The sequence below is a fragment of the Muscardinus avellanarius genome (assembly GCF_963383645.1).
Source record: "Muscardinus avellanarius genome assembly, chromosome: 14".
In the NCBI taxonomy this organism is placed as follows: domain Eukaryota; kingdom Metazoa; phylum Chordata; class Mammalia; order Rodentia; family Gliridae; genus Muscardinus; species Muscardinus avellanarius.
The window spans coordinates 67,150,943-67,167,117 of NC_137800.1; positions in this window are offsets into that span (position 1 = coordinate 67,150,943).

Here is a 16,175-nt window from a genome sequence, read left to right on the forward strand (position 1 = left end):
AAAGGTATGCACACATTTTTCAATACCATTTTTTGTAGAATTTTGGTATAATGAAGGAAATTCAAAGACTCAAAACAATAAAGTAAATCAGTAATATTTACAATACAGTAATTATCAAAAGCAAAAATGATACTACTCATTATTTCTAGAGTGTCAAGTGATCATGGCCTTTTTCTTTCCTTTGACAAAGTTTAGCATACTTTGAATTGCAGTAGAATGTTTTACTGACTTTATTGTGATGTTTTAAACATCAAGATGTTAAGCTATAGTGCTTTGGGGTAGACATACTTTCTTTGTTTCCAGCTTAATTTTAGAATCCTGTCCTGCTTGGGTCATAGAATCAATGCAACTTCAATCTTATACTCTGTTTACAAAGTTGTATCAAAAATAAAGCTTTATGGATTGACATGTGTGTGAGGTATATTTAGGATTCTATTATGTCTCTCCTTACAAATAAAGGAGCTCAGAGTAATTAGTGTACAACACAATGCATGGAGACAGTAATGATTTTTACTCTGACAACACTTGTACTTATCTGCTATAGAAAAATGACACTTTGAGGAAGGTACAAGTTATAAAATGATGACACATGTCCTTGTGGAGAAAGAGAAATAAGAAGATAGAGATGAATTCAGCACTAAGTCATTACAGGAGGCCGAGGAGGAGAAAGTATTTATACTTTCTACCCTTGGATAATAGAAAGATACTGAGGTCCCACATACAAAGGTATATTTGCAGAAAGTAAAGGATTATGTGTACATCTGAATTTTGGAACCCAAAAAACAAGGTAGGAAGTGAAATTCTTTTCACAGTTGTCCTTTTAGTAATTTTGAACAAAATGCTAATAGCCAGAAATTTTTGTATAATCATTTTATTTAAAAGTTGCCAAAATGTGATGTGAAATAATATGATACATACATATATATGTTGAGTAATGGCCAAATTATGTTATTATAGAAGAAATGCAGGCATTACAGAAAAATTTTAAAATCTTACACTTTTTTTCTGGATAAACTCAATTTTCTAAAAATGAAAAACAGGAGTAAAATTCTGAGTTGTAAAAGATTATCGGAAAATATTATTTTGATGTTGCATTTGATTATTATTTCTCTCTCCACCCGGAAGGACCCTGTGGTCCAGGCCTCTGGCCCAGACCCTGGGCTGGAGGGCAGGCGCTGGCGGGGCACCCTTCAGTGACCCCCTCCCCACCTGGAAGGACCCTGTGGTCTGGGCCTCTGGCCCCGACCCTGGGCGGGTGGGCAGGCGCTGGTGGGGCACCCCTAGACGACGCCTTCTTCACCTGGAATGACCCTGTGGTCCGGGCCTCTGGCCCCAACCCTGGGCGGGTGGGCAGGCGCTGGGAGGGCGCCCCTAGGTGATCCCCTTTCCACCCGGAAGGACCCTGTGGTCTGGCCCAACCCTGGGCGGGTGGGCAGGTGTGGGAGGGGCACCCTTCAGCGACCCCCTCTCCACCCGGAAGGACCCTGTGGTCGGGGCCTCTGGCCTGGACCCTGGGTGGGTGGGCAGTCGCTGGTGGGGCACCCCTAGGGACCCCCTTTCCACCTGGAAGGACCCTGTAAAAAAGGAAAAGAAAAAGAAAAAAGGAAAATATCGGAGAGGGGTCAAGGAGTCCGTGGCGGATGCCAGGATACTGGAGATGCAGACAAAACTTATCCAAATGAACTGGAATTATTGGAAAAAATTCCCCGCTAAGGAGGACTGCTTCTTCTCTACATTGATAAGAATCTTGGACATCACCTGTAAGGAGAGAGACTTTAGCAGAGCCACGGAGAAAGGCAGTGCTGAAAGCGGTCTCCACGTTGGTAGTGGAGACTTGTGTTCAGGAGAAGCAGAAATCAGAGCCTACCAACCTTATTATTTTTTTTATTTTTTGGAGAAATTACACCAAAGGTCGAATGCTACCGTCCCGTATGCTTAGGAACACTGGACAACATTCAGAGTGGAAAAAGAGCTTGGGAAAGATTTGAAATGGTGAAGGCAGTGGCAATGGCAGTGGCCAGTACTCAGGGGAGGCAGAGATCTGATGCATTACACCTGGAACCTTTGAAGTAATGACCCCAGAGGCAGAATGCTACCACCATGCAACCTTGAGAATGTGGGACAAATGGTTGGGTGAAGAGGGTGTTCGGATTAGAGCCTGCCGAGGGGTGAGGCCAGAGACGGACACAGCAAATCTGGGATTAGAGCCTGTTGTGAGGCAAGGCTGGTGTTGGAGCCTCCGAGGCAGGGATTGGAGCCTGCCAAGTGGTTAGGCTAGTGCTGGGGCCAGTGAAGCCGGGATCGGATCATGCAGTGTGGCAAGGCCGGTACTGGGGCCTCCGCGGCCGGGATCGGAGCCTGCTAAGGGGTTAGGCCGGTGCTGGGGCCAACGGCTGACATCGGAGAATTCCGTGAGGCAAGGCTGCTATTGAGACCTCCGAGGCTGGGATCAGAGCCTGCCTAGGGGTCAGGCCAGTGCCAGGGCCAGCGTGGCTGGGATCGGAGCCTGCCATGAGGCAAGGCCGGTGCTGGGGCCTCCAAGGCTGGGATCACAGCCTGCTGAGGGGTTAGGCCGGTGCCGGGGCCAGTGGCTAGCATTGGAGCTTTCCATGAGGCAAGGCCACTATTGAGGCCTCTGAGGCTGGGATTGGAGCCTGTTGAGGGGTTAGGCCAGTGCTGGGGCTAGCGAGGCCGGCATCGGAGCCTGCCGTGAGGCAAGGCCGGTGCTGGGGCCTCCGAGGCCGGGATCGAAGTCTGCCAAGGGGTTAGGCCGGTGCCGGGGCCAGCGAGACCAGAATCGGGGCCTTCCATGAGGCAAGGCTGCTGCTTGAGCCAGCGAGGTCTGGATCAGTCCACCGGGGTAGCCAGGCCACAACTGGGGCCGTCAAGTGTGGGATCGGTATTTGCAATGCAGCATGCACAGAGAAATATTGCAGAAAATTAAAACCAGATGCTTCCCCTAATCAGCAATAACTAGGAGGAAAGGGGCAAGAGGAAGTGGTCGAGCTATAGAAAAAGCCCTATAGTGAAGCAATTAAGGTGACCAATCAGAGGGTATGAAATAGGGGAGGATGGAGCCTCTTTAAAACACAGGAGGTACATAAACATATGTATTAAAGTTAATAACCAAACAAGCATGGGATCAACAGAGGGGGAGGGAATGGGATGGGGACTGGATGAGGGCTAATTGGATGATGTGTGCTTGTATATCCTCTCAAGTCTTGTATTCCAATGTGATGTATGATTACAGTGCACCAATAAAAATAAAAAAAAATCAATCAATCAATAAATAAATAAAAATAAATAAAATAAAAAAAATAAAACTTAATCTATTCTAGGTAAACTGTATTTCTCCTTTAGAACATCTAAGAATTATTGTTATACTCTTGGTTTAAAACTTTCAGTTGAAAGTTTTATATTCAAGCAGGGTTCTATTTTTTTCTTTATCTTGCTGAGCACACAACGAACATGTCATTATCAAGATTGATTCACAGCTATCTTCACCTCTGAGAAACTATCTACAATTATTTATGTCCCTTTACTGTCTTTCTTTTTAAATTTTAAATTTTTATTTTTTATTGGCACATTATAGTTTTACATTATAGTGTGGGTCATATTGGCAATGGCATACGTTCACACAGTACTTGATGCCCCCACCTCTTCTCCTTTCCCTCCTTCCAACAATGAGTGTCCAGGTTGACCATGCTACATTCACACTTATACACATATTCAAGTGAAACTCATCCATTAATCAACCTTAGCCTTCATCCTCTTCTACCCTTCCATTCTAGCTTGTTGAGGTTTCCCCTCCATTATCTGGAGTCCCTCTGATATCTCTAATACTCCTTAGTTTGGGCATATTGGAGAAAATATATGTCCCTTCTCTTTCTGTGCTTGGCTGATCACACTTAACATAATGTTCTCCACGTCTTTCCACCTTCTTGCAAATGGCATGATTTTGTTCTTCTTTATTGCTGAATTTCTATTCCATTTTGTGAATTTTCCATAATTTTGTAATCCATTCATTTGTTGATGGAGACCTAGATTGGTTTCATATTTTGGCTATTACATATTGTCCTGCTATGAACATGGGTATCCATTTGTTGCTGTAGTTCTTTTATGTCAACCCCTCTGGGAAGATATCTAGGAGTTGTACAGTCAGATCATATGGTGGATACATTCCCAGTTTTCTAAGGAATTTCCAAACTGATATCCACAGTGGCTGAACTAGTTTGCACTCCCACCAACAGTGTAAAAGTGTTCCTTTTTCCCCACATCCTCTACAGCATTGTTTTATTTGACTTCTTTATGCTTGCCACTCTGATTGGGGTTAGATGGAATCTCAGTGTAGTTTCGATTTGTATCTCCCTGATGATTAATGATGATGAACATTTTTTCATGTATTTATTGGCTATTTACACCTCTACTTTTGTGAAATGTCTATTCAGTTCAGCTGCCCATTTCTTGATTGGGTTATTTATTTTGCTAGCGCAGAGTTTTTAAAGCTCTTTGTATATTCTGTATATTAGCCCTCTATCAGAGTGGTGGCTGGTAAAGATCTTTCCCCATTCTGTAGGCTTCCTCTTTAGGTTCTTGATGGTTTTCTTTGATGAGAAGAAACATTTTAGTTTGATGCCATCCCACTTGTTAAATCTTGTTTAAATTTCCTGTGCTTTGGATGTCTTGTTGAGAAAGTTACTACCTGTGCCTCCATGTTAGATTGTTGAGCCCATGCCATCCCCTAATAGCTTCACAGTCTCTAGTCTGATTTCCAAGTCTTTGATCCATCTAGAGTTGATTCTTCTGAGAGGTAGAGATTTAGTGGTTCATTGTAGTCACACAGTTTAATAAAGTACAAGATGGTAGAGGCATATATACACACATCACTCATTTTGCCCTTCCATAATTCCCACCCCATACCCTCTTCCCCTTCCCCTTCCCCTACTTCCTTCTTATGTTTGGCTTACTGATTGATATGTTTATGAATGCATATAATGTACATTAGGAAATTTCCCCCCCCTACCCTCCTTCAGTTAGATTGCCTTTGCTCATCTATGTTTTCTCCTTCTTCATCTAGAGTTCCTCCTGTGACCCTTTATTCCCCTAGCTTCCACATATTAGTTAAATCATCTGATCTTTTTTTTTTTTTTTACTTTTTGTGACTGACTAATCTCACTTAGCATAATGTTCTTCAGTTCCATCTATTTTTATGTAAATGACATAATTCTGTTCTTCAGTGACTGGGACTGTGACCTGATGTCTCTGTGCAGGTGCCAAGTGACACCAGCACCTTTCCCGCTGCAAGCCTGTGTCTCTTAGCTCTCAAAAAAAAAAAAAAACCGAACAAACAAACAAAAAAAAAACCCTTATCTCTGAGATTCTCTATCTGTGCAGATGGCCATTATCACTGTATCTGGATTTAATGTTAGGTGCAGTTTTTCATGCTGAGTTTGCATTTCTTTCTGCCTGTGTAGTTGGTAAGTGCTGCTGAGACCAGACCAAGTGTATACACAGAAGTCCTTGTTCCCCACAGCTACAGCTGGGTTGTGGTGATCTTCAGTTGCCCTACTATGGCTCTAAACCCTGAGGACTGTAGGCATTTTTGCCTGATTGGCCCTGGGGGCTGTCTGTTAATCCAGGCTGCTGCTGAATTAACAACAGAATTAACAATAGAAGACTTTAACCCCACTTTCACCAGAGTGAACCTCAAAGTCTCAGATCCTGCTAATCTATTGCTTGCTGCACAAATCCCTGCAGCTGCACTGGGTGGTGTCCTATGGGAATGGCTGGTTCACTTATGGTGTTGTTGAGCACTACTCTGGATGAGCTTGGCCACCACTGCTGCAAGTCATTGCAGGGGTTCATGCAGGAGGAACCAAATGCTTACAATCCAGGTAAGCTGCAGCCAATTACTTCATTTCAGGTTATCAACTTTTTTTTACTGGAGGGACTCTGGAGGTCCAGGGTCTCTAGAGATACAGTGATGGCAGTCGCAGCAAAGTGAGGCAAGATGGTGCTTCTGAGGCCCTAAGGCTGCATCCAGAGGCAGGCCAGCTACTTTTCTGCTCTCTAATTTGCCTTCAAGCTTTGTTTCTTCTATTCAAATTTATGCTGGCTCCTTTCTTTTGTCAAGACACTGTTTTCATGGCAATAAGATCAAGTGTTATCAGGACTGATATGTACTGATTCCTTCAGTCACCATCTTCCTAGAAGTCCCCTTCACTATCTTTCCACTTTCTTTAATTTTACTGTCGAATGTTGAACTTCTTGACTGCTAATCTGTGTATTTCTCTACATTTATGAAAAATCATTTTGTAGTGATTTTATGTTCTGCATATTCCCTCACTTTATTGTTTTATTTCTGCATGTGCATTTCCAATTTCTAAAGATTCTGTTATTTTTTCTTCTGATTAGACACTTTCAAGATTTTATAATAGTCTATTTCACTGAATCATACTGAGTTAGATGAGGTAATAAATATGCCTGGGGCAAATACATACTTATTATTACTATTATTAATTAGACTCCTATTTTCCTATTGTCTTGTTAAAGCTCTTCTTGAGTGATATTTTAAATTCATAGCTTGACAGCATGCACTTAAAATTAAGTATTCAACTATTTTTCAAGGTTTACTGGTAGTACTCATTTAACTTGGGTTTCATTAACTGCTTAAGTTTATACTTTTCTCCCTCATGACTATAACTCTGGTGCATACAAATCTACTTACATGTTAATAACATAAGATAATATTTTCTTGAAAAACTTCACCCACTCAGTGTTCATTTTTCCATGAATGATTAATGATGATAATTTATATAGAATCTTCTACCGAAAAAGCACATTAAATAACAACATTGCCAGTACAGCCTCCCTTTAGCTCATTATGCTGGAAAGCAATATTAAAATAAATGCTGCTATTTTGACCAGTCGCAAGTCATGAAAGCTGCATCTGTAAAAAAATGGAATAGGTATGAGAATGTATTTTAATAGATATAAGAGTTTACCATATTATCCTTGTCACAGTCTTTAAAAGTTCTCTTTCTAAAAATACACTGGTTTCTGATCCCAGTTCTACTGTATACTCCAGAGCAAACTATTTCACTGTTCAGATCCTACAGGGTTGGTAAGAGGACTAATAAGCAATGCATATAAAATGTTTAGTATGGTGCCCAGTAGACTATGAGCATTAAAAAATAGTAGTTCTTATAATTGATAGTTTGGTAAACTCTCAGGAAAATTCATACATATTTTCTTCCAACATGGATTGAAACTTTTTCTTTCTTGTTATTTTAAGACATTTTTGTTTTGCCTTTGGAATAATCCTGTTTCATAGCAAAATAGATAGACCTGAAAAACCTTAAGTGAAGCCAGGCATGGTGGTGCACACTTGTAATCCCAGCATTTGGGATGCTGAGACAGGAGGATCACAGTTTGCAGACACCCTCAGCTACTTAGTGAGGCCCTCTGCAACTCAGTAAGACCCTGCTTCAAAATAAATAATAAAAATAGGGCTGGGGGTATAGCTCAAGGTAGAATGCCCCTGGGTTCCATCCCTAGTACTAAAAAAAATAAGTTAAATAAGTCAGACACAGAATGATAAATGCATATTTTCTCTATTATATGTGAAAGGTAAAAATTGTTTACTTGAAAGTAGATTACTGCAGATTGGGTGAGGATAAGGGGTGGAAAAAGAAAAGATGAGTTTAATTAGTACATTCTGTATACATGTATATAAATATCATACTGAACCCCATTAATATGTGTTAATTTTAAAAAATCCAGGTATGGTGGCTCATGCCTGAAATCCTAGTACTTAGGAGACTGAGACAGGAGGATTGTGTGGTTGTAGGACAGCCTGTTTTAACTTATTGAGATTCAAATTTTAAAATAAAAGGACTGGACTTGTAGCTCATTGGTAAAATACCCTTGAGGTTAGTCCCAAGTAACACACACACACACACATACACACACACACACAAATAAATTCAAATATCAGGCTAACTTTAGCGTTTTGGAGGTAGACTCCAACATATTCTCTGTGAAGACAAGAAAAATATTAATAAATAGAAGGTGTAATACTTCAAGAATATGAGGTAAGCTTGGAACCATGAGAGGCAAAGTCAAAATCAGATACTCCATGTAGACTCAGTGAATAGGGCCACAGTACTTCCAAGGGAAGCGTTCTGACTGGCATGTGGCACAGATGCGTTCTCGGTTATTGATTTCCATGTTCATGACGAAAGGCATGCCAAGTGAAATGAAGGCAGTTAGGCAATAGGAAACACTTTACATCAGAGAATAAAGATCTTGCCCTTTATAGGAATTATTCCTGGCAACTGCTGAATCAGGTGGTGAGCCTCCTTCAGGAAATAAGGTGCACTTCACCAGAGAAGTGGATCCATTTGGCTGGTACTTTCTGAAATGGAACAGTACATGGTGGCCACCATAGTCTTTTTTCAGCCCTGTAGCTAAAATTCTAAACTTCTACATAGGGTGTGAGAGATGGTGAAACAAATCCAGTGAATCTTGGGTTAGAGGTGCTAGATGAAGCCTTAGACCTTCCCCCAGACAGAGAAATTTTAGCCCCACCAAGGCAGGCTTAGACTCATATGGCAGTTATTGAATAAAAATTGTGCAAACTACTCAAAATTCTAGGTTTATAACTTCCTTGCTGTGGATTTTGTCCAAGTATAGACTCATGAGAGATACACTTTTACTGGTCTTTAAAGTGTTTTGCATAAAGCCTTTTTTTAGATTGCCCAAATTTTACCATTCTACTGCTCCTGAACACTTCCATCAGAGAAATAAAATTTAAAAATGGAACATAATCTAAATCCAACAGTTTTAGCATATATTCGTATGTTTGGGAGAAGGAAAGATAAAAACTCTGTACTGAATAGTTGTAAACATTTTGCATGTATTTAAAGGCATGGTGGCTTTTCATCATTAGAGAAGATTACAGTTAACCTTTATGACTTTAACTACTTTCAGTGTTTTAGTATTTGTGATTCTCAACTCACTCTGGTTTCTCTTGTGTTTACTAATTTAGCTAACAGCTAGGGTTCCTTGAAATTTAGAAATGCTCATATCATAGCTCTGCTTCCTGTAACCAGTGTAGAATTGGCAGAGTGGATGGATATAGCTCTTGGTGTGTGGAACCTCAGGATCTCTGTGGGAGGCTGGGTGGGTGTGAAACTGAGGGATTGAGACCCAAACTCTGCTTGGATGGTAAGGGAAGGAGCCTATTAGTGGATCACAAAGCCCCTTCCTTCCTTCTTGGCAAGAGCTGTTGCTCAGAGCCAGCAGGTGCTTAATGCTGTTAAATTTATGAGTAGTGAAAGCTGTTGGATTTCTTAACATCTGGGTAACATAAATTATCAGATTTTTTTTTGGCCCAACATAGTTGGAAAGTGATTTTGAAATCCATGGAAAGCCATTAAGTTACCTTCCTTGGAATGTGTTTATTTCTGAACATTTACCTCTGTGACTGCAGGTTGTCTCTAGATGAGCTGACAGATCCTGGCTTGGCAAGAAGTGGGCAGGGTCAGGAAAAGCTAAGCCATAGTTTGATCCCCTTAAGGTGTCTATTAGAACACACTAGTGCTTCTAATTTGTATATTTATCACTTTCAATTTTTTGAATTTTTCTTGGTCACAAGTACCCGTAAGGTAAGTGCAGCACCCAAGTATCAATTTGTAAATGATTTGCATTGGTTAAGTTTTCTTTTAAAACAAGGGTGATACTCAGGGCTGCTCCTCTATTCCCCTTTCTTTTCCTTATATCTCCTCTTTCATCACAGTAGGTAGCTGAGTTTACGACCTGTCAGACAGAGTTTAAAACCTAAAATAAAGTAGGAAGAAAAGAATTGACTTTTTCTTTAGAGTAATAGACTGCCCACGAAATATTATCCATCCATTTTCACTTTATCTGTTTTCTACCAAGTCTTTCAAGTGCACATAAGCATTTTTAAATCTTAGTCACTGTTCCTTTTACATGATGCTGTCCCTAAAAAATTGCCATGTTTGTGTTGTGAAGGGACTTTTTGAGGTTGAAGTGTATTGAAAGATTATTTTCCTGTCCATATTTTACTAACAGAAATTCTAGTATGTAAATTTGGCCTAAAATAGTGTTGTTTTTCATGCTCCCTATATCGACTGAATACTAATTACTGTATTTAATGGATTAAAAAGAAAATAACACAATGTAAAATATGCTAATGTGTTCTCACAGGTTATGGTAGAAAGAGGTATGGACACAGGAGAACTGTTGGTCCCAATCTCAGTCTCCACTCTTCCCTCACTCAGATCTGGCACAAATTATGTAAACAGCCAGAAACACATTTTTCCTTCCTCAGAGTAGAGAGTAGAATTTGCCCTGAACATTGTGGAGGACAGCTCCTCATTCAATGAGCCCTTGTCCTTCTGATTAATAATTATGTACTTTGGAGACCTGATATAAGAGGAAGGGGAAAATCTGATTGCCCTACAAGTAACATTCTGCTGGTAATTTTTAATGGAATAAATACATATATATGTATATATATATACACATATATATATACATATATATGTATATATATATGTGTATATATATATGTATATATATATGTACATATATATGTATATATATACATATATATATATATATATATACATATATATGTATATATATATGTATATATATATGTGTATATATATATACATATATATGTATTTATGTATTTAACATCCACCTACTGAGATATATGTGTATCTTACGGCATTACATGTTACAGTCAAATCCACCTAAGCTACGCAATATTTTATAGTTCCCAAGAAAGAATACACATCATCCAAAAATAGGATTAAGAAATTTTTACCTTTTTAGAAACTTCAGCTCCTTCACATTTTATATATTGACTGTTTTGGGGGAAATATTTTAAAAGAGGTGTTTTTAGCATAATCCTTTCTCCTATATGTATGGATGGTTACTTCAAATTGCACTTATTTACAGGGGTATTTTAGGATGTTTTCATAAGAAGAAAACAAAACCAAAGGCTTTTAGATGAGATCTATAATAATGTTTCACAAGTGAAGATAGTTTTCTCAGAGATTTTGCTCCTTGGAAAAAAAAAAGAACAATAATGCGCCAGAGACCCCAAAGGGAAATATATTGTTAATGGAAAAAATTGCCTTCCTTCACTCTTTCTATTTAAGGGAGCTCTTGCTGCCAGGTTATAATGAAAACATAAAGGTCTAATACAAAACTGATCAGAAGAAAGAAGGCCAGTGAAAGAAATCCAGAAAATGCAGCCTCGAATCCAGATGTTAGCATTCATGGGGTGGCTTTTGTGAAATATAGCAACAAATTTTATCTGCTTCATCCTTTCTAACGTCCCCACTCCAGGATCAGATGAAAAATAATTAAAGACCTTATTAAGGTTTTAAGACTTGTTTACATCATTTAGTTAATTTGTGCTTATATATAACAAAATCTCAATCATAAGAATCTCTTTATAGTGTTTGATCTAATTGACCACAAAAGTGCTAAAAATTATACAAATATAAGTACCTAAAATCTTTATCATTTCATTGTTAATAAAACAAGTATTTTCTTAACTTTAAGAAAAGTAAATCTAGACAAGAAAATTAAATTAGGGATGTCTTCATAATTTAAAAGATTTTTGTCTAGGTTAGGAAATTATATTTTACTGACTCATTGAGAATGGGGAAGGAAAAGGGTATTGTGATAGGAAGAAAAAAAATTTAGTCTCAGAGAGAAAGCCAGAAAGATTTAACAATTAAATCAAATAATGCTTAGTGACAAATGTTAAAAGAACACACATATCAGAGGAAAGAGTGAATACTCTTGAACCATCTGTCTTGGCCTTTTTCATAACCTTTGGAGAAAACAATCATGTAACTTCACAGAATTGTAAATTTTTCCTATAGTAACTGCTCCATGTATTCTGTAATTAATGTCTTCTGGGAGGTTAGACAGGAAGGCATGTGTGCCTGTTTTTCTACACGTGGCTACTGGAGAGATGGTCCTACTGGGGTTACTGCTTATCCTTTGCTTTGGCCTGGCCTCCTCCATGCCTGGCACCATTTAGCACCATATAATTTGTGAGATGCCTTTGATAAACTTAACTATTGATTGAAATCCCACCTAAAGTAAAACAATAATATAGCTCAACATTTTTAAATTTTCACAGATGAATTCGTATGAATTTACTGAATCTAAATCTTATTTAGATTATAATATGAGAACACATTATTTTGGGCATCAGAAGTTTGGTCTTAGCTTGGATTCTCCCTGAAATGGACCTTATGCCAAGAATTTGAGTGAAAATCTTTGCTTTGATAACATCAGGAAGAGTAAAAGGAGTGATAGAGGAAAGGGAGCCACTCAGTAAAGGTTCTGTGGAGACCAAGGTTTACTCAAAGGGGCCACCCTGGAAATAAGGGTAAGACTTGTGCTCCAGAGTCATCCCACCTGAGAGGTAAGGAGTTTGACACTAACTACTGCCAGATATCAGCTGAGAGCTGCATTAAAGCTGTATTGTGGGAATGCTAACTCATCTGAATGCTAAGCCTATCGCACATGGGCAGATTGGCATTAATAGATTCTGTAGTATAGCAGAAGATTGTCTAGAAATTATCAGACAAATATTAGCACTTTTTAGAAAAATTTCAGAGTCCAAGTAAATGAGCAAGGCATAGAGAATGAAGAAGAGCTACTAATATAAAAATAGCATCAACAGTAATTATAATGAGCTAATACTTATTATGCATAACATGTAGTACAAAATTGGATATCCTTATGTAGAAGAATGAAATTAGATCCCTATCTCTCACCCTGCACACAAATCAACTCAAGATGTACCTAGAAATTTGACCAGAAACTTTGCAATTACTAGAAAAAAATACAAAATCAACTCTCTCTAACTTATAAGCACCAGCAGAAAAATCCTAAGTATAAAATGTAACATATAGATGCAGAGATAGAACCATTTGTTATTTTTATACTTTTCTGTATTTTCATATCACAAATACTACATGCATCATAAGAAATCACTATGAACATTTTAATAAAATAATAATGTTGTTTATATAGTGTTTATTGTATTGCTATACTAACTTCTTACAGAAAAATCTACAGTATTGGCTCAACTTAGGCCAAGAGAAAGTTGGAAGAATTATCTAATGCTCTTGGTTTATGAAAACAAAAGAATAAAAAACACAGGTATAGTTCATCAAAGAACTGAATGTATCGTAGCTTTCTGAGATCTAAATAGTTACCTAGGCTAGAGAGGAATTCTATTTGTATCATTTCTATGTTTTACACAGTTTGCTTTGAAAATTGTAATTTGATCGATGGCAAGATGGCAATGAAGTAGGGACCCTTAGAGGAGCCTGTCTCTATCTCATCTCAGGGAGCTCCGAACTGAGCAGCATTCCACATCCCATACTGCCTCCATTATGCTAAGAGAGATTAGTCAGTCACAAAAAATGAAAAGTTCCTCCTTATATGCGGATGCGAGGAAGAAAATGGTATTTTAGGGTGGGAGAGGCATACATGCACACAGCACTCATTGAGCCCCACCCAGTTCCTACCCTAGTCCCTCCCCTTTCTCTCCTCCTCTTGCTCAGCATAGTGATTGACTTTGAAATGCCTGTGTATGTACATCATGTCCATTGAGGTGTCACTCTCTTCCTCTTCCATCTCTCTTAGTTAGATTGCCTCCTTTACTTCATCTAAGGTTTCTGTTCCTTTGTCTGGAGTCTCTCCTATGTCCCAATTTCTCCCTTAGCTTCCGCATATTAGAGATAACGTCAGATTTTTCACTTTTTGTGACTGACTAATCTCATTAGCATAATGTTCCCCAGTTCCATCCACTTCCCTGAAAATGACATAATTTTGTTCTTTTTTATGCTGAGTAAAATTCCATTGTGTACATATCCAGTAGTTTTGTAATCCATTCATCTGTTGAGGAACATCTCAGCTGGTTCCATATTTAGGGAATTATAAATTATGCAGCTATAAACATAAATATCCATGCATTAATCTAGTAGTTTGGTTTCCATTCTTTGGGAAGATACCCAGGAGTGGATCTTAGTAAGTAGGCTCATTCCCATTCTTCTTGAGATCCTCCACACTGTTTTCCAAAGCGGTTACACAAATTTGCAATCCCACCAACAATATATTAGATTTTCTACTTCTCCACATTCTTGCCAGCATTTGTTGATGTTTGCATTTTAAATGCTTGCCATTCTAATGGGGGTTAAGTGAAATCTCAGAATAGTTTTCACTTGCATTTCTTTGATTGCTAATGATGTTGAAACACTTATTTGTCCACTTGTCTATTTAGTTCACTCGCTCTTTTTTGATTGGGTTATTTGTTTTGTGGTCAGTGAGTTAAGTTTTTCCTAGACTGTAGATATTATTCCTCTGTCAGAGAAGTAGCTGGCAAAAATCTCTCATTCTGTCAGCTCTCTTTTGAAGGTCTTGACAGTTTCCTTTGCTGTTCAGCTCCTTAATTTAATATTTGTTTATTCTTGAAGTCACTGACACTAAAGTAAGGATAAATGAAATGTGTACATTTTATTTTATACCTGTAAAATAAATTATTAAGATTTGCTCATTATATTTGCTTCAAACCATACTAAATGCATGACTTATGGAACTACCAAGCATTCTGTCAGTAATTCGGAAGGAAATAAAAATTATACTATTGGGATATTGGTTACTAATTGCCTAACTCCAGAACTTAAAAATTATATTGGCTCCTTCAAAGATGATGCAGTGTTAATATCCATTTGTAAAATAGCTAATTAAATATTAAATATTAATTTGTACTATAGGAATTTGTTCATATATTTTTGAAATTCTATTGTCAGTCATCAGATGATGAGAAATGTAGCAAGTCAATTGTCTTCAAGGAAGGTAGCTTTTATAAACTGAAACTATATATGTTATGAATTAAATTTTATTTAAAATGCAAATACTGGAATTGATGAAAACCTGGGTAATAAATGACATGTTTATATTATATTTAGAGATATATGAAATATAATGCAATTTAAATAAATATATAAAATGAGTGTGGTGGTGCATGCCTGTAATCCCAGTACTTGGCAAGTTGATATAGAAAGATTGCAGGTTCTAATCAACCTAGCAAAACTCTATTTTAAAATAAAAGTAAAATAGTGCTGGATGTAGCTCAGAGGTAGATATCCCCTGAATTCAACACACAGTACCACAAAAATAAATAACTCTATAAAATACCATATATAAAAGTATTACAACTACATGAACTTCCAAATTTTTAAATTTTAAAATAGAATCTACTTTTTATTTACCTTTTAACAAAAACTAGTAATTATTTCATAAATAAAAGTTCTCTGGTTCTTTCTTTTGAGAGACTCCCCAACAACTCCTAAATAAAATGATCACCCAGCAAAAGGATGACATTTTATGTCCTTAAAATTTGGCCAATGACATGTAAAAAGATGTGTTTTGTGAAACATTATAAAGCCTCTTTAAAAGCAAAATGACACATCCTTTTAATTATCTTTCTTCCTGAAGGCTTGGTTAAAATGTAATGTACAGAGCTCTTAGACCAAGTAGATATGTACTTAGCTCAAGTAAATATCTCAAATCTTAGAAGTTGTAGCTTAATTGTCAAAATGACAGAGACCCAAGGATAAAGGGGATATTTTTTGCAAGTTTTGAAGCTACCTTATTATTTCTAGACTGTGTATTAGCAGACTTCTTCTCCATGAAAGAAAAAGAAACTTCTATCTTGTTAAAGCTACTGTTTTTTCTTTGTGTGTGTGTGTGTGTGTGTGTGTGTGTGTGTGTATGATTTTTGATTTGTAGCCACACCTCACCCTACATGACACCCATTGTTGTTATGTCATTCTTTATCAAAATATTTTAATTGTAAAGCTCTTTTGAAAGAGGACAGACCACAACAGATACTTTACAAGGTCAAGATTTGAAATTAATGCAAAAGAAAATCTTCCATGAAGTAGGTCTTTTTTAGGGCCTGGGACCACATTTTTTAAAAAGGCTACTTGCTCATCAGCGATCATTTCCTCCATTCATGTATGTAAATATCATGTATCTTATGCCCTTTGCTTTAATTTTCATCTACTTTTATACTAAGACTTCTAACAAATCCCTTGGTACAT